Genomic DNA, 20,132 nt, shown 5'->3' on the forward strand with positions numbered 1-20,132 from the left:
GCGACAGACACTCTTTCTGTGTGATAATGGGTCACATAAAGCATCTAGCATAGTTCTTCCAACATCGATTGCATCAAGGCATGTCACGAGACAAAAGCATCCCTTAAATCTGGGCAATAATTTAACTTATAAAGGACGCTAGGAGGGTGTTTGGATCACTAGAGACTAGAGACTAGAGATTAGTAGTAGTCACCTTTAGTCAGTAAACCTCCAAACACCCCTGACTAGTGGGTGACTAAAACTAGTTTAGTCCCTAGTCACCCCATCCCCAATTTTTACTGACTAGAGACTAGTAGTAGTCACCTTTAGTCAGTAAACCTCCAAACACCCCTGACTTTTACTGACTAAAATCCCCCTCTTTCTCCTCTAATTGGTGTTGCACAAGGTACATTTAATACTGAGACATTTAATGCTGACTAGTAGTAGTCACCTTCCAAACAGGGCCTGACTAAAAACTTCTAGTCTAACTACTACTAGTCACATGACTAGAGAGTATCCAAACACCCTCTAGGATAGCAGCCCCTCTCAGGCCATCCACGCGGCCAGCAATTGGAAATCGTGTTCGGTTTCACCGCGTTCCCTGCCTAGCCTCTGTCAATGACGCATGGGCCCGGTTTTGTGGCCCATTGCATCCTGCGCGTGCGCGCGCGAGCAGAGAAGCGAGCGAGCGAGCAGCGCTGTAGCGAGATGAAAGGGAGGATAAAAGGTAGTGATGCCCATGACCTAACCCACGACCCCCGCCTCCTCTCCTGCCGCCGCAGTTTCCTCCTCTCCTTTCCTTGATGTTGCCCTCGAGCCTCGTGTCCCCCTCCAGCTCCCGTCCGCATCTCTCCTCCTCCCATGCGCTCCCCTGTCCCATCCATGCCCAGCGGGACGGTCGCAGCAGTGGCGAGCGGCGGCGGGAGTAGGGGCCGGGTCAAGGCAGGTGTTGACGGCATGGATGAAGACGACGGTCGCCGTCGACGGGGGCCTGGCGTGCGTAGCGGTGGATGGAAGGGCAGCAGCGGCCTGTGGGGCATCGACTAGAACGGCAGCGACCTCCATGGAAGAGAAGGGCCCGGCAGGCTCGTGCACGGGGGAGAAGCTGGGGGCGCTCGTCGATCGGGCAGATGGCGGCCATCCAAGTTTCTTCAATCGATCTGGACAGGGTCATGGCAGCTACCCAATGAAGAAGAACATGGTGAATTCACTCTCTCTCTTGAGTACAATCATGTTTGTTCCTGGATTTTGATGTTTGATTTTTTTCTGTGTAATAGAGCACATGGCATGATTTTGTACTCCTATTTACTAACAAAGTCTAGATTTGTAAATGAAGATCTTGAATACAATCATGTTTGTTCCTGCATTTTGGTGTTAGTCATCTGAACAGAAGATGTTGGGCATGCCTCTGTATGAGCTAGTTGTAATATTTTTCCACTGAATATGATGATTCAGGTTCATCTTCGATATGGTTGTTTTCACCATACCAGAGTACATGGAAATCTAGGCTTGCATATTAATATAGCTTCAGATGCTTTGTTTTGGGGAGGAGGTAGAAATTGTGGTTGTGCTGAAGATTTTGTTCTTTATTTATCTTTGAGGCATAAATTCAAATGATTAGTGTATGCATGGTAATCTTTGTGCTTTTGACAACCACTAGAGGACCAACTAATTTATGCTTCATTATCTGCTCCTTTTTATTCCTGACATTTAGCTCTTGCCCTTAAGCAGTTCTTTTGAAAGGAGCTCTTCCTCGACCTCTGCCTGGAGCACGATCTGCACTGTCAGTACGTATGTTGTGGCCATGCCAACAAAAATCGCTTAATTAGATTTCTATTTTTAACTAATCCCTCTTCCGTTCCAGTCATATTCTTGTTCAAGTCTGAATACCTTTTGTCCTATATATATATTATACATCACGTCATGGCATAATTTAGTTAATGGCATTATGGAAGGACTTATGTAGTCATTGGTTACAATGGTGGCTCATGAACTTCAAAAAATGTGTTCTTTACAGATTTGAGATCATAAAAATTCAGAATAGGTAAGAGAATAAGCCATGTTTCTTCTTTGCTGCTCTGGTTGTCATGTGCCGCATAGTCTTTTATGCCCCACATATTACTGGCTGCCTCTTTGTTGTTTTACTAGATCCATCTCCATGAGCTTTGTTATTTATAGTGGATCTGTTTATTATTTCCGGTCCAGCTTAGGGTAAGCATTATGAATGACATGTTGTTTCATCCTTTTTTGTCAAGAACTGAACATTTAGAGAACTTACCAGTCTTCTCTTAAATTTTACATGTATGGCAGCTCCCTGAGCGCTCATAGGTTTTTTCTCTCTTCTCATTCTATACAACTGCCCGTTCCCCTTTAGGTGGATTATTTTGGAACCCTCTAACACCAGGGAGTTTGTATTTGTTGGAACTTTGTACTGTCTTTCGATAAGTAATAGAATTATTCAGGCTGAGCCAAGTTTCGCTTTCGTTTAGTCATAGATATGGCCAAATGCAAATCATCTTCTACTATATATCTCACTGCATACATTTCATCAATAGTGCATTTCATACTCGGAACAGTAAACAAAAATGTGTATTGTAGTAAAGAGCAATAGTAGCGTGACTTTTTCAATGTGAGGCATTGTTCTTTATTGAAGATATTTTGTGATGATGCACCATGGGGTGAGATAACTTACAAAACAGATTTAGCAAGGGTACTGGACAATTCAGGCCACATAAGGGGCATCAAGTTATTTGGGCAAGTATTATAAATCATAGATAGTTTGATTTTCAGTAAATGCCTGAACATATTACAAAAGAATTAGGGTTATGACATCAGAGAAAAAAAGTGAAGCTTCAGTAAGCTATGAGAATACATACAGAATCAACACTTGAAAAGTATTCTTCAGGATTTAAGAAGTATGTTTTGCCCCATTTCAGATGACAGAAATTAATTCTCTCTTGACACTGACATATTCCATTAGACGAGTAACTTCAGCTTGGCTATCTAGCATTTGTCCAAGATTTTCCTGTTTACAAGCATAATCATATCAAGGGGTCATGCTTGGATCCTGCTGAACGCAAAGTCATTCTGCAGCAACAAGATGTTGCCATTCCAAGCCCTTGGAGGCATATGGTTTCATGGGGTCCATCATGGTGCCTACTCTGTGCTTGCGTGCATCATGTCCGCGTATGCTCCAAAGCGGTGACTCCTCCTACATCGGGGCCACTGGCTACCCCAAGAAGTACTCGCCTCTCCTCCTCCCACTGTGACTAAGGTTTTCTTTGTTCCCTGATGGTCCTTGCCAACCCAGGAGATGACTATGCTGATTTATAAGCTCATTTATAGTAATAATTCGAGCCCTATATTTTCAAATCTTCTTGGGTTTACCAAACTTGCAGTACTGTATTTTTTATCAAAATTATAAAAGATTGTGCATTGACTATGTATCTGAAGTTATTTTATACATAGGTGCCAAATCTTGCTCATGGAGGGATCATTGTATATAGCCAGACACTTATAGTAGATGAAGCTCACCGTTCGTATCATGAGAATGTGGGAACACTCTAATATGGATTATATTGTGTTACATGGTCCAAATTTCCTTATGGTTGATCACAAGGTAAAATTCATAACCGAACTACAATCTCACATCTATTGCAGCAGATTATATGATTCAGTCTATGTACAACTTTTCAGGGCAACACAATGGAAGGAACGATCCCCACACATAGGATGTGTATCTATGAAAATGAGTTCCAAAAAGGGGTCATATATACGATTGAGAACTTTTATGATAGTACAGCCAGGAAAAAATATAGGGCGGTGGAGCATCCGTTCTGGCTCAGTTTCACTCAACAAACATTAATATAACCAGTCGTTCTACATCCAGAAGATTTACGTGTGTGTGGAACGACTGGTTATATGAATGTTTTCATCTTCGGTCAGCACTTAGTAAACACTACTTTTATTACAGTTTCTTTTGCTGCCTATCAAAGTATTATTTATTTCAGTCTGCTCTGCTTATTCAGATGTTGTTAGATCGATGTGAAACTTTCTCATTAGAAGAATCCACCCAAAACCAATCACAATTGAAAACAATTGAAAGCAGTTTCGGAATTGATACTTGATTCTTCACCTGTAGCAAATCGCATTGTAGAGGTTGATGAAATGTTGTGTGCCACGGTACTAGGGAGGATAGTCTAAGCTTGATATGTCTTGTCTTCTTTTCACTTCATGTCCAATTTTCTCTTATCACCTATTCTATCATCACAATTCTCAGCAGAGCATTGACTTCCCTTAAGGCAGGGACATTAAGGGTATATTTTGAGAATTTACTTACAACATTTGAGCTTAGAGAACTAATTGTGGATAGGTGATCCTTTGATAACCACTAATGTTGTGAGTTTCATTTAACCAACTACATGCATTGGTATTTTTCTTAATTCACCATGGTCTTCTCTGTTTGTATAGATAGAAGGACACCGAGAGGCACGTGCGATGTGATTTCCCTGTAGACATCATGCCGGACGGTACCTCATTCGAGGATGGTCTCTTTGTCGCACAGTCGACGATACTGTGGGGCTCTGCAGGATGTTTTCCCATGAAAAACTGGAGACTGTGCGCTTCATCGCCGATAATTCACTCCACCTTCTAAACAACAAGTATGCATCTTTATCTTTGTGCAAAAAGGTTAGGGACAAATTTTATTGATTATATGGTTTCATGAAGAAATCGACTTATCTTCGTTCTCCAAAAATATATGACTAACCTTACAATACGACACTTTATCCTAAATATTGGTTCCCTAAACCCTTCTTTCATTTTAGATGAATATATTGAGTTGTCAGTTCATTACTCATAACTGATTGATTGTTACATAGTCGTATACTTTTGGTTCTGCTAGATTCTACTAAATTTGGCCCTTCCTATACTTGAAAAATCAAATAACTAAACTTGCTTTATTTCTGTTCTCTGTAGTTGTATAAAACCTGTATATGCAAATGAATTGCCAGTTAGTTCATTACTCATAACTGATTGACTGTTGCTTTGTCGTATACTTTTGGTCCTGCAAGATTCTACTAAACTTCGCCCTTGCTGTACTTGAAAAATCAAATAACCAAACTTGCTTTATTTCAGTTCTCTGTAGTTGTATAAAGCCTGTATATGCAAATGGTGCCTATCGGTAGGTTTTGATTATGCTACATTATGCCCTTATAGAAACTTGAAATGTCAAGCAACTTAACTTGCCTTATCTGAGGTAGTTGTATAAACTCTGTAGATGCATCACACTATGTTCATCAGTGCTATGTTTTTTCTGAGGTTCATTTGTGATATATTTGATGTATAAGCACAAGATCCAAGCTATAAAGAGCGCAAATTACTTCTTACCACTTTTATAAAGGCTAATTTACTCCATTTAGATTGAGGTAGTTTCAACTTATAAACCTCTTGTGACCAATTGGCATATGCTGTTAGATATGAGATAACAATTGCCTCAGTGCCTCCAATGTTTTGGGCATTTTTTTCATTGCATTTCGAATCAGAAGATGGAGCTAAAAAGAAGCAAATTTGTCAGACTGTCGGGTAAAAAGGGAGCTAAATTTTATACACTACCATGTAAAAATAAACCTTTGGATTATGGGATGCACTTGTTGCGCCGATGGTGCAAAGGGCGAGAGCAAACTATGTTTTCAAAGCATGCAAGTAAGAATATTGAGAGACTGATCATAAAATCCTTGAAGCATAAGGGAATAGATATTTTGGTATGCTGCTCATACATAGCATTATATATCACATTGCATGGTAGGTTCATAGGACAAAAGAAAGGCATGATATCTGTTCATGATAAGCAAAGCTACATAGGCATAGATGCACCATATAGATATATAGCTTTGATCGCTCAGCTTATGTAACTAGGATATGCAGTCATTTACATTAGGTACTGCATAATTTAACTGTACGCTCACAATTGCTATTGCCCGCAAACAAGTTTCTGATTTCTCCCACTAACAGTTCTCACGATACTTATACAGGGTGAAGAATATGAGCATCCGGAGTATATCATTCGCGGTGAGCCAATGCCAGGCTATAATGCTTATTATCCTGTTATGATATTCTTCATTTAAAATAAAATGACCTCATAGTGTTTATGATCTGTTATACTTCTCCGATGCCAATTTTCTGCCTTAGAACCAAAAAATCATATATCATGCCGATCAATAATGCTCAACTTAACTAACCTGCTTACTATATTCTTCCTGCCATAGGTTTAAAGCTTAATTCTACTTTTCTCTTGATGAAAGCTTAGTTTCCTAGCAATAAATAGTATTCAGCCTTCTTACAATTGCTGCTTCATTTTGATCTTACCAAAACGAAACTAAATTCAGGGTCACCCCTGCTATCCAATACTGCGGAGAGCTTGAAAGGTACTGTCACTAGGGCAACCAAGTGAAGCTCTATCAGCACCATGTGAAGAAGTTGTTTTCCATTTTCCGTCGCAAAAAACCAAATACCAAATACTATGTCTGCACCATCAACAAAACATTCGTAAAGCCAGGCCAAGGGATGGTAAACTCCTTCCTTCCACTTCATTGAAAAAAGAATTATCTTTACTTATGCCTCACAGCTAAACTACTTACCTGACTAATCATCAGAAGTACAACCTGCAGTATGCTTTTGATTCACCAAATTGACTTTATTGTGAAATATTGAAAAAACTGTATACACTGCTATTAGCACCAGCACAACAATTCTCATCAACTTGCTACATGTAACTTTAGAAACTAATATTCATATAGTCTGATGTACATGTTTTCTTTCTTCCTATATTTGTTCTCCTTCACTAGAGTACCATACATACAAAAAAACTAATTTACATCTTATACTCCACATAGGAAGGAGTGTAGCATGCTCTGCACCCTTCTTTTGCTTCCTGCCATTATTTACTGATAACTGTTCTCACTATCTATATTTAAACCTTCTCAGTGACAAGACACTCTCCAATCCATTCAATTAATTCCTTTTCCTCATCAGTATTTTCAGGTCCACTACACTGAAAGCAAACTAAAGATTACATTGACCCAGATTATGATACACTCAAGGCCAGGCTTGCAAACAGTGATCTATACGCCAATTGTCGCATCATGCTAGGAACCGGCAAGAGAGCCACCGTAACAACCAACTGGTCTGAGTTTCGCTGCCTTGCAAAAATCCATGAAGGAGACATTTGTGCCTTTCGTTTCAAGGTCACCACAAAGCAGCGCATGGTTCTCATCGTGCATTGCCTTTAGATGAACCATCAACAACAATGGAAGTCGTATCTAAATATCATCTAGCACTCTAAGGACTACTAATCAAGCTCTGTAATAGGATGAAACCTTCCCCTGTTTTTGGATGTTGCTATCTATTGCTTTTGAACAGCTACCACCTATGCTTTTACCTATATAACCTCTGTTGTTGTTCCTCATCTATCTATTAATATGCATAATGCCATCCTTATCTCTAATTATTTGTTTTTACTACTTTCTCTGTTTCAAACATCGAGTACTCACCAACAACAACAAATATGCTAAGCAAGGAAGAGGCATCCTACCTGGCAGCGTCCACCTTCCACTCAAGGGATATACGATCATTTAGCACTTCTAGGAGAAACAATAGTCATGAACGGAGACAGTAAGGTTCATTATTTGATTGAGTTTTCCTATCACCACTCTTACAATACTTGGCTTGCTGCCGGCCTTTGCGCCATTGGCGCAACTGGTCATCTAGTACAACAAAGGTTACGTGATGTAGCTTAACCAGTAGTACATAGTACTACTTCGTCACACGGAGGCAAGCCATGACCAAAGCTTTTCCTTGGAAGCAAAAGGATCAACCAGTAATCCAAGAAATGTATTGGTGCATCACTGAACGAACACTATCACTAAAGCTATCAGAAAGGGCCAACGAACCATTAGGTGAAGCCTCTCACTGTCTCACACAGAAGCTACTAAGCTAGCAGTTCTGGTGAAGTCGGATGACATGGACAGCCATGGCAAGCATCTGATCCTTCAGCGGTTCCAACAGGCAGAGATCTCCGGTCTGCAGGCGGTTGTCGACAGCGAACTCGCACCACCCTCCCGCAGGGAGCCTCCGCCCGTCGCGCACCTCAACACGCCATGCCTTGCTCCACCCGGCCTGACGGAACGTCAGCGTTTGGTTCCCCTCGGGAATGTGGCCGTCAGCAGCAGCAGCATGGCCCGCTCTGCCCATGTCCTACTTTTTTTTTGCAAGTGCAACAGATAAATAAGAAGTAGTACAATAGTAGTCGCTACAATTCGGATTCATGGATGGATTTCAGGAAACTAATTCAGGTTTCACAACTTACTAGGGAAAAATAACTGTTCTTATCAATGACGGCCACGTAGATGGGCGCCTCGGAGTGAATCGCGTTCACCTTCTCCACGACTATCTTCTCCTGCGGCAGGGTTAGAGCATCTCCAGCCGTTCGGCCTCCCGCCGAAAAAGCGCCATCTAGGGCCGAGCCGGCGCGTACTATAGGTGTGGGGGCGATTGCGTTCCCAGTGGCCGCCCCCAACTCGGCGTAAACAAGACGATTTGATTTGAAATTCGGCACAAACTCGGCGATTTTTCATTCAAATTTGTGCAGAGAAACAGAAAACAAACGAACTACCCCTAGCCCTACTACGCCGCCGCCCGCCTTCTACATGCCGAGGAGCCTGTAGGACCAGGTGTAGTCGCCACCGTCTTCGCGTCGTCGTCGTCGCCGGAGCCGCCGCCGCCGTCCCTGCTGCACCCTTGACCAGGGTCGCCGACGCGCGGGGTGTTGGACGGTCTGGCCGCGTCCTCCTCATCGCTGTCAAGGATGACGACGGCCGCCCCTCCTCGCGACCGCGGCGCTGGGCCTTGATCTCCTCATAGGGCCGGCGCTGGCGCGCCACCTGCTCGCGGACGTAGTCCTTCTTCGCCCACTTGAGGGCGGTCTCGTCGGCGGCGGCCATCGCCGCGAGCTCGGGGGGCAACCCGGCCCGGTCTTCGGCCGGACTAGGCGGAGGGAGAGCGCGGAGGGGAGGCCGCCCTCGTTGATGACGAGATTGCCACTGCGGGTGCAGCGCCCAAGCGATGTCTCATGTGGCTCCAGCTTGATGAGGCGTAGCGCCGGCAACCCGGAGGAGAGCGAACTGGAGCCCGGCGATGAGGAGGTCGTCGACCCCATTCGCTGCGGCGTCCAGGAGCTGCCACGGCGGCGAGAGAAGGACGGGCGCGCCGGGTACTCGAGGCGCGGCATGTTGCTGGTTTCAATGTAGCCGAGGACGGCCTCGAGGGTGCGGCCGGGCACGTCCCACCATTCGCGCCGTCCGTCGGTGTTGTATCGGCCATGGGGGACGGTGCCGTTGGTGGAGGCAATCTCCTCTTCACGGCAGCGCTCGCAGTACATCGTCCATAGTGTGTGGCTGTCGGCGGCGTACCTCGGCTCATTCCACTGCGCCTCCAGCAGCGACGAACGGATGCGGGCGATCTCGACCCGTAGTTCAGCCCCAGTGGGCACGGGGGGTACCGGGACGTCGGCGGCGCTCAACTTCCACGTGCCCGGCACCCGCATGTCTAGGGCGCCGGATAGTCGGCCTCGTAGAGGAGGCGCGCCTCAGGCTCGTGGAGATGGCGGCGGCCGAAACCGTTCGCTATCGCGGCGTCGCCGGGATATCACCCAGCCATTGCTCGCCGGCAGGGAAGAGGAGGGAGAGTTGTTTCTGTGCCGAGTTGAGGCGAGAGAGAAGGCTAGTTTGTGGCGACTGTGGCGTTCACCGGCGGGGAGGTCGGCTTTTATAGACGAAGCTGGGCGGTGAGAATCTGCATGCCGGTCAACGCGTGGCGAGAGCGGGCGAGATGCGCGTCGCGGCGCCTTCACTGCACCGCCCATGAGGTATCGATGGAGGCTGACCGGCGTGGCAGCCTTGGCATTGGTTCCCGCGGGAGCCGAGCTGATGAGGACGACGAAGCGGCGTGTCGCTGACTCGGCAGGACCATTCCCGTTTGTGCCAAAATTGGTTTCCCCGGCGCCCCCAGCGCGCCGGGTTCAGCCTGGGTCCACCGGCACTACTTTCGGCCCAAACCAGCGAGAAACGGGCTCCTGGAGGCGCGACCGGGTCGTTTTTTGGGCGCCGACGCTAAAAACGGCTTGGAGGGGGGCCTGTTGGGGACGTGACTGGAGATGCTCTTAAACGAGTGTCGTCTCCTAGCACCACATACCCTGATATGTTAGAGCCACCCGACGGTCCTGCAGATAAAGTTAGACAAGAAAGCAAATAAATGTCTTTTTTGGAAATGGAGGCGTACCCCCGGCCTCTCAATCATAATGATGCATGCAGCTATCTTATTAAAAAGTCTCGAACTAGCACAAAGTCATAAAGGTATTACAGCTTGCAAGCGGAGCAAAACAAAGAAAATGAAAGTACATGCTCCAAATCACAGCCGGTAAGGCAAAACAAAGGATAAGCTCCCCAGAGTACTATCCTGTTATGCAACCGCCATCCGAACCGGTTGAATATAGCCCATGCTACCATATCTCATTGGTTGCACCCAGTAACCAAAGGCTCCCTGGAGTCCATAGGAGTGAGTAAGGACCACGTACGGATCCATGCGGTAGCTCTAAAGATAACCTGCAAGAAAGTTAAATTGTGTTGTCTGTTAAAAATCAAATCATTTCTATAGTTCCATATAGCCCACAAAAGCGCACATATTCCAATCCGAATACGAGCTGCAGTAGTATGTTCGACCCCAGCTAACCACATTCCAAACAACGATCCAATGTCAACTGGAGTATTAATGTTGAAGGCTATATGAATGGTTCTCCAAAGCAATTTGGCGAGTGGGCATTCAAGGAATAAGTGTTGTATTGTTTCATCATGATCACAAAAATAACAACGTGAACTACCTACCCATCGCCTCTTGATTAACCTGTCCTTGGTGAGTATTACTTGCTTTTGGACAAACCACATAAAAATTTTAATACGCAAGGGAACCTTAATCTTCCAAATATGCAACGATCTTGAGATTGGGCCAGAATTAATCAAATCCATATAGAAAGATTTCACCGTAAAAACCCCATTCTTAGCTAGTGTCCATTGCATTGAATCTGGCTGGTCGGAAAGTTGAACATCTATTAATCTCCGAACCAAGTGCAACCAGGCAGTCCATCGCTCACCAACTAACACACGTCTGAATTGAATATTAAAGGGAATCGTTTGGAACACTGTGCCTATGTAATCCTCCTTGCGTTGCACAATGTTATAAAGGATGGGATATTGTACGGCCAGGGGTGTCTCTCCTAACCACGTGTCCTCCCAAAATCTTGTTGACATCCCATTGCCAACCAAGAATTTGACCCTATGAAAGAACAAATCCTTCGTTCGCATAAGCCCTTTCCAGAATGGCGAGTCAATTGGTCTCATGGTAACCTGGGCGAGCGTTTTCGACTGCAGATATTTATTGTGCAAAATCTATGCCCATATGCCCTCCGGCTCTGTCTCGAACCTGTAGAGCCATTTGCTCATAAGGCATTTATTCCTGATTTCTAAGTTCTCAATACCAAGACCCCCTAGTCTTTTGCCGGCAAAGGATGTCCCATCGCGCTAGTCGGTATTTCCTTTTGGCCTCATCTGACTACGAGAAGAAACGAGACCTAAAGAAATCAAGTCGCTTTCGTACCCCTTTCAGAATTTCGAAGAAAGATAGTAGGACCATCGGCATACTTGTCAGTATCGACCTCCATAAGACATAAGCTTGCCCTTCCAACAACTCAGTTTTTTCTCAATTCGATCTTCGATACACTTCCATTCTTTATTAGACAACTTACAGTGGTGAATTGGTATGCCCAAATAACTAAATGGTAAAAACCCTAATACACACCCGAACAATTGCCTATATGTGTCTTGCTTGTCTTTGGCCTTCCCAAAGTAGAACAACTCACTCTTGTGAAAGTTTATCTTTAAACCAGACAATTGTTCGAAGAGGCATAATATAAGTTTCATATTGCGCGCTTTAGCAATGTCATGTTCCATGAATAGGACAGTGTCGTCAGCATACTGCAAGATGGATACTCCTCCATCGACCAAATGAGGAACTAAGCCCTCCACTTGACCATGCTGTTTGGCTCTGCCAATAAGAATGGCCAACATATCGACCACTATATTAAACAAGAGAGGAGACATGGAATCGCCTTGTCTCAAACCCTTATGTGTCTGAAAGTAATGACTGATATCACCGTTGATCTTGATTCCGACACTACCATTCTAGACTTGAGAACCCACTTGGTTCCGCCAAGACTCACTAAATCCTTTCATGTGCATTGCTTGCTAAAGGAAAGGCCATTTAACTTTATCATATGCCTTCTAAAATCCACTTTGAAGATAACCCCATCTAGCTTCTTCGAATGGATTTCATGAAGAGTTTCATGCAAAAGACCACCCCTTCAAGTATGTGTCGCCCTGGCATGAACGCTGTCTGACTCGGTTGTACCACTGAATGAGCAATTTGTGTCAATCTATTGGTACCAACCTTTGTGAAAATTTTGAAACTCACATTAAGAAGACATATTGGCCTAAATTATTCGATCCGAACTGCTTCTTCTTTCTTTGGCAACAACGTAATCGGACCAAAGTTAAGATGAAATAGCTCAAGATGACTGCTAAAGAAGTCATGAAACATAGGCATAAGATCATCCTTAATAATATGCCAACATTTCTTATAGAACTCAGCTGGAAACCCATCTGGTCCGTGTGCTTTATTCAGTTTCATTTGTGAGATGGCATTCAGAACCTCCTTCTCAGTAAATGGTGCAGATAGAATATCATTCTCCTCTACCTGGAGTTGTGGTATATCTCCAAAAATAGATTCATCAAGGGCCACTGTGCTAGCTTCCGGATAACCAAAAAGTTGTTTGTGTTGGGGAACGTAGTAATTTCAAAAAAATTCCTACGTACACGCAAGATCATGGTGATGGCATAGCAACGAGAGGGGAGAGTGTTGTCCACGTACCCTCGTAGACCGTAAGTGGAAGCGTTATGACAACGCGGTTGATGTAGTCGTCCGTCTTCAGGATCCGACCGATCCAAGTACCGAACGTACGGCACCTCCGAGTTCAGCACACGTTCAGCTCGATGACGATCCCCGGGCTCCGATCCAGTAAAGCTTCGGGGATGAGTTCCGTCAGCACGACGGCGTGGTGACGATGATGATGCTCTACCAGCGCAGGGCTTCGCCTAAACTCCGCGACGATATGACCGAGGTGGAATATGGTGGAGGGGGGCACCGCACACGGCTAAGGAACGATCCGTAGATCAACTTGTGTGTCTTTGGGGTGCCCCCCCCCCCCGCCCCAGTATATAAAGGAGCAAGGGGGGAGGCCGGCCGGCCCTTGGGGAGCGCCAAGGAGGGGGAAGTCCTCCTCCTAGTGGGAGTAGGACTCCCCTTTCCTAATCCAACTAGGAAGGAGGAAGGGGGAAGGAAAGAGAGGGAGAGGGAGAGGGAAAGAGGGGCCGCCCCCCCCCTCCCCTAGTCCAATTCGGACTCCCCATGGGAGGGGTCGCGCCACCTCCTGGGATGGAGCCCTCTCTCTCCCCTCAGGCCCACTAAGGCCCAATACTTCCCCGGGGGGTTCCGGTAACCCCTCCGGCACTCCGGTTTTCTTCGAAATCACCCGGAACATTTCCGATGTCCGAATATAGTCGTCCAATATATCAATCCTTATGTCTCGACCATTTTGAGACTCCTCGTCATGTCCGTGATCACATCCGGGACTCCGAACAAACTTCGGTACATCAAAACTTATAAACTCATAATAAAACTGTCATCGAAACGTTAAGCGTGCGGACCCTACGGGTTCGAGAACTATGTAGACATCACCTAGAACTATTCTCGGTCAATAACCAATAGCGGAACCTGGATGCCCATATTGGTTCCTACATATTATACGAAGATCTTTATCGGTCAAACCGCATAACAACATACGTTGTTCCTTTTGTCATCGGTATGTTACTTGCCCGAGATTTGATCGTCGGTGTCCAATACCTAGTTCAATCTCGTTACCGGCAAGTCTCTTTACTCGTTTCGTAATGCATCATCCCGTAACCAACTCATTTGGTCACATTGCTTGCAAGGCTTATAATGATGTGCATTACCGAGAGGGCCCAGAGATACCTCTCCGACAATCGGAGTGACAAAACCTAATCTCGAAATACGCCAACTCAACATGTACCTTCGGAGACACCTGTAGTACTCCTTTATAATCACCAAGTTACGTTGTGACGTTTAGTAGTACCCAAAGTGTTCCTCCGGTAAACGGGAGTTGCATAATTCTCATAGTTACAGGAACATGTATAAGTCATGAAGAAAGCAATAGCAGTATACTAAACGATCAAGTGCTAGGCTAACGGAATGGGTCATGTCAATCACATCATTCTTCTAATGATGTGATCCCATTAATCAAATGACAACACATGTCTATGGTTAGGAAACATAACCATCTTTGATTAATGAGCTAGTCAAGTAGAGGCATACTAGTGACTATATGTTTGTCTATGTATTCACACATGTATCATGTTTCCGGTTAATACAATTCTAGCATGAATAATAAACATTTATCATGATATGAGGAAATAAATAATAACTTTATTATTGCCTCTAGGGCATATTTCCTTCAGTCTCCCACTTGCACTAGAGTCAATAATCTAGATTAAATAGTAATGATTCTAACACCCATGGAGTCTTAGTGTTGATCATGTTTTGCTCGTGAGAGAGGCTTAGTCAACGGGTCTGCAACATTTAGATCCGTATGTATTTTGCAAATCTCTATGTCTCCCACTTGGACTTGGTCCCGAATGGAATTGAAGCGTCTCTTGATGTGCTTGGTCCTCTTGTGAAATCTGGATTCCTTTGCCAAAGCAATTGCACCAGTATTGTCACAGAAGATCTTCATTGGTCCCGATGCACTAGGTATGACACCTAGATCGGAAATGAACTCCTTCATCCAGACTCCTTCATTTGCTGCTTCAGAAGCAGCTATGTACTCCGCTTCACATGTAGATCCTGCCACGACGCTTTGTTTAGAATTGCACCAACTTACAGCTCCACCGTTTAATAAAAACACGTATCCGGTTTGCAATTTAGAATCATACAGATTAGTGTCAAAGCTTGCATCAACGTAACCATTTACGACTAGCTCTTTGTCACCTCCATATACGAGAAACATATCCTTAGTCCTTTTCAGGTATTTCAGGATGTTCTTGACTGCTGTCCAGTGATCCACTCCTGGATTACTTTGGTACCTTCCTGCCAAGCTTATTGCTAAGCATACGTCAGGTCTGGTACACAACATTGCATACATGATAGAGCCTATGGCTGAGGCATAGGGAACATCTTTCATTTTCTCTCTATCTTCTGCTGTGGTCGGGTATTGAGTTTGACTCAACTTCACACCTTGTAGCACAGGCAAGAAACCTTTCTTTGCCTGATCCATTTTGAACTTTTTCAAAATTTTGTCAAGGTATGTGCTTTGTGAAAGTCCTATTAAGCGTCTTGATCTATCTCTATAGATCTTGATGCCCAGTATGTAAGCAGCTTCACCGAGGTCTTTCATTGAAAAACTTTTATTCAAGTATCCCTTTATGCTATCCAGAAATTCTATATCATTTCCAATTAATAATATGTCATCTACATATAAAATCAGAAATGCTACAGAGCTCCCACTCACTTTCTTGTAAATACAGGCTTCTCCAAAAGTCTGTATAAAACCATATGCTTTGATCACACTATCAAAACGTTTATTCCAACCCTGAGATGCTTGCACCAGTCCATAAATGGATCGCTGGAGCTTGCACACTTTGTTAGCACCTTTTGGATCAACAAAACCTTCTGGTTGCATCATATACAACTCTTCTTCCAAAAATCCATTCAAGAATGCAGTTTTGACATCCATTTGCCAGATTTCATAATCATGAAATGCAGCAATAGCTAACATGATTCGGACAGACTTAAGCATCGCTACTGGTGAGAAAGTCTCATCGTAGTCAACCCCTTGAACTTGTCGAAAACCTTTCACAACAAGTCGAGCTTTATAGACAGTTACATTACCATCAGCGTCAGTCTTCTTCTTAAAGATCCATTTATTCTCACTGGCTTGCCGATCATCGGGCAAGTCAACCAAAGTCCATACTTTGTTTTCATACATGGATCCCATCTCAGATTTCATGGCCTCTAGCCATTTTGCGGGATCTGGGCTCATCATCGCTTCCTCATAGTTCATAGGTTCATCATGGTCAAGTAACATGACTTCCAGAATAGGATTACCATACCACTCTGGTGCGGATCTTACTCTGGTAGACCTACGAGGTTCAGTAGAAACTTGATCTGAAGTTAAATGATCAATATCATTAGCTTCCTCACTAGTTGGTGTAGTTGTCACAGGAACCGGTTCTTGTGATGAACTACTTTCCAATAAGGGAGTAGATACAGTTATCTCATTAAGTTCTACTTTCCTCCCACTCACTTCTTTCGAGAGAAACTCCTTCTCTAGAAAGGATCCGATTTTAGCAACAAAAATCTTGCCCTCAGATCTGTGATAGAAGGTGTACCCAATAGTCTCTTTTGGGTATCCTATGAAGACACATTTCTCCGATTCGGGTTCAAGCTTATCTGGTTGAAGTTTCTTCACATAAGCATCGCAGCCCCAAACTTTAAGAAATGACAACTTTGGTTTCTTGCCAAACCACAGTTCATAAGGCGTCGTCTCAACGGATTTTGATGGTGCCCTATTTAACGTGAATGCGGCCGTCTCTAAAGCATAACCCCAAAACGATAGCGGTAAATCAGTAAGAGACATCATAGATCGCACCATATCTAGTAAAGTACGATTACAACGTTCGGACACACCATTTCGTTGTGGTGTTCCGGGTGGCGTGAGGTGCGAAACTATTCTGCATTGTTTCAAGTGTAGACCAAACTCGTAACTCAAATATTCTCCTCCACGATCAGATCGTAGAAACTTTATTTTCTTGTTACGATGATTTTCCACTTCACTCTGAAATTCTTTGAACTTTTCAAATGTTTCAGACTTGTGTTTCATTAAGTAGATATACCCATATCTGCTCAAATCATCTATGAAGGTGAGAAAATAATGATACCCGCCGCGAGCCTCAACATTCATTGGACCACAAACATCAGTATGTATGATCTCCAACAAATCAGTTGCTCGCTCCATAGTTCTGGAGAACGGCATTTTAGTCATCTTGCCCATGAGGCACGGTTCGCAAGTACCAAGTGATTCATAATCAAGTGATTCCAAAAGCCATTCAGTATGGAGTTTCTTCATGCGCTTTACACCGATATGACCTAAACGGCAGTGCCACAAATAAGTTGCACCATCGTTATCAACTCTGCATCTTTTGGTTTCAACACTATGAATATCCGTATCACTACTATCGAGATTCAACAAAAATAGACCACTCTTCAAGGGTGCATGACCATAAAAGATATTACTCATATAAATAGAACAACCATTATTCTCTGATTTAAATGAATAACCGTCTCGCATCAAACAAGATCCAGATATAATGTTCATGCTCAACGCTGGCACCAAATAACAAATATTTAGGTCTAAAACTAATCCCGATGGTAGATGTAGAGGTAGCGTGCCGACCGCGATCACATTGACTTTGGAACCATTTCCCACGCGCATCGTCACCTCGTCCTTAGCCAATCTTCGCTTAATCCGTAGTCCCTGTTTCGAGTTGCAAATATTAGCAACAGAACCAGTATCAAATACCCAGGTGCTACTGCGAGCATTAGTAAGGTACACATCGATAACATGTATATCACATATACCTTTGTTCACTTTGCCATCCTTCTTATCCGCCAAATACTTGGGGCAGTTCCGCTTCCAGTGTCCAGTCTGCTTGCAGTAGAAGCACCCAGTTTCAGGCTCAGGTCCAGACTTGGGTTTCTTCTCTTGGAGCAGCAACTTGCTTGCTGTTCTTTTTGAAGTTCCCCTTCTTCTTCCCTTTGCCCTTTTTCTTGAAAATTGTGGTCTTGTTAACCATCAACACTTGATGCTCCTTCTTAATTTCTACCTCCGCGGCTTTTAGCATTGCGAAGAGCTCGGGAATAGTCTTGTTCACCCCTTGCATATTATAGTTCATCACGAAGCTCTTGTAGCTTGGTGGCAGTGATTGAAGAATTCTGTCAATGACACTATCATCAGAAGATTAACTCCCAGTTGAATCAAGTGATTATTATACCCAGACATTTTGGTCCAGTCTGATCTTATTTTGCCATCTCTCAATACTAGTTCTTGTTGGGGAACGTAGTAATTTCAAAAAAATTCCTACGCACATGCAAGATCATGGTGATGACATAGCAACGAGAGGGAAGAGTGTTGTCCATGTACCCTCGTAGACCGTAAGCGGAAGCGTTATGAAAACACGGTTGATGTAGTCATACGTCTTCACGATCCGACCGATTCAAGCACCGAACGTACGACACCTCCGAGTTCAGCACACGTTCAGCTCGATGACGATCCCCGGGCTCCAATCCAGCAAAGCTTCGGGGATGAGTTCCGTCAACACGACGGCGTGGTGACGATGATGATGTTCTACCGGCGCAGGGCTTCGCCTAAACTCCGCGACGATATGACCGAGGTGGAATATGGTGGAGGGGGGCACCGCACACGGCTAAGGAACGATCCATAGATCAACTTGTGTATCATGGGGTGCCCCCCTGCCCTCGTTTATAAAGGAGCAAGGGGGGAGGTGACCGGCCCTAGGAGGGGGCGCGCCAAGTGTGGAGTCCTACTAGGACTCCCTAGTCCTAGTAGGATTCCACCTCCCTTGTTGGAGTAGGAGAAGGGGGAAAGAGGGGAGAGGAGGAAGGAAAGGGGGGCCGCACCCCTTGTACAATTCGGACCAGAGGGGGGCTGCGCGCCTCCTTCCTTTCAGCCTCTCTCCTCTATTCCCGTATGGCCCAATAAGGCCCATATAATCCCCGGCGAATTCCCGTAACTCTCCGGTACTCCGAAAAATACCCGAATCACTCGGAACCTTTCCGAACTCCGAATATAGTCGTCCAATATATCGATCTTTACGTCTCGACCGTTTCGAGACTCCTCGTCATGTCCCCGATCTCATCCGGGACTCCGAACTCCTTCGGTACATCAAAACTCATAAACTCATAATATAACTGTCATCGAAACCTTAAGCGTGCAATCGGTCAAACCGCATAACAACATACTTTGTTCCCTTTGTCATCGGTATGTTACTTGCCCGAGATTCGATCGTCGGTATCCAATACCTAGTTCAATCTCGTTACCGGCAAGTCTCTTTACTCGTTACATAATGCATCATCCTGCAACTAACTCATTAGTCACATTGCTTGCAAGGCTTATAGTGATGTGCATTACCGAGAGGGCCCAGAGATACCTCTCCGACAATCGGAGTGACAAAATCTAATCTCGAAATACGCCAACCCAACATGTACCTTTGGAGACATCTGTAGTACTCCTTTATAATCACCCAGTTAAGTTGTGACGTTTGGTAGCACCCAAAGTGTTCCTCCGGTAAACGGGAGTTGCATAATCTCATAGTTACAGGAACATGTATAAGTCATGAAGAAAGCAATAGCAACATACTAAACGATCAAGTGCTAGGCTAACGGAATGGGTCATGTCGATCACATCATTCTCCTAATGATGTGATCCCATTAATCAAATGACAACACATGTCTATGGTTAGGAAACATAACCATCTTTGATTAATGAGCTAGTCAAGTAGAGGCATACTAGTGACTATATGTTTGTCTATGTATTCACACATGTATTATGTTTCCGGTTAATAAAATTCTAGCATGAATACTAAACATTTATCATGATATAAGGAAATAAAATATAACTTTATTATTGCCTCTAGGGCATATTTCCTTCAGTCTCCCACTTGCACTAGATTCAATAATCTAGTTCACATCGCCATGTGATTTAACATCAATATTCATATCTGTATATGATTAACACCCATAGTTCACATCGTCATGTGACCAACACCCAAAGGGTTTACAAGAGTCAATAATCTAGTTCACATTGCTATGTGATTAACACCCAAAGAGTACTAAGG

The sequence above is a fragment of the Triticum aestivum genome, chromosome 5B (assembly GCF_018294505.1).
Source record: "Triticum aestivum cultivar Chinese Spring chromosome 5B, IWGSC CS RefSeq v2.1, whole genome shotgun sequence".
Classification (NCBI taxonomy): domain Eukaryota; kingdom Viridiplantae; phylum Streptophyta; class Magnoliopsida; order Poales; family Poaceae; genus Triticum; species Triticum aestivum.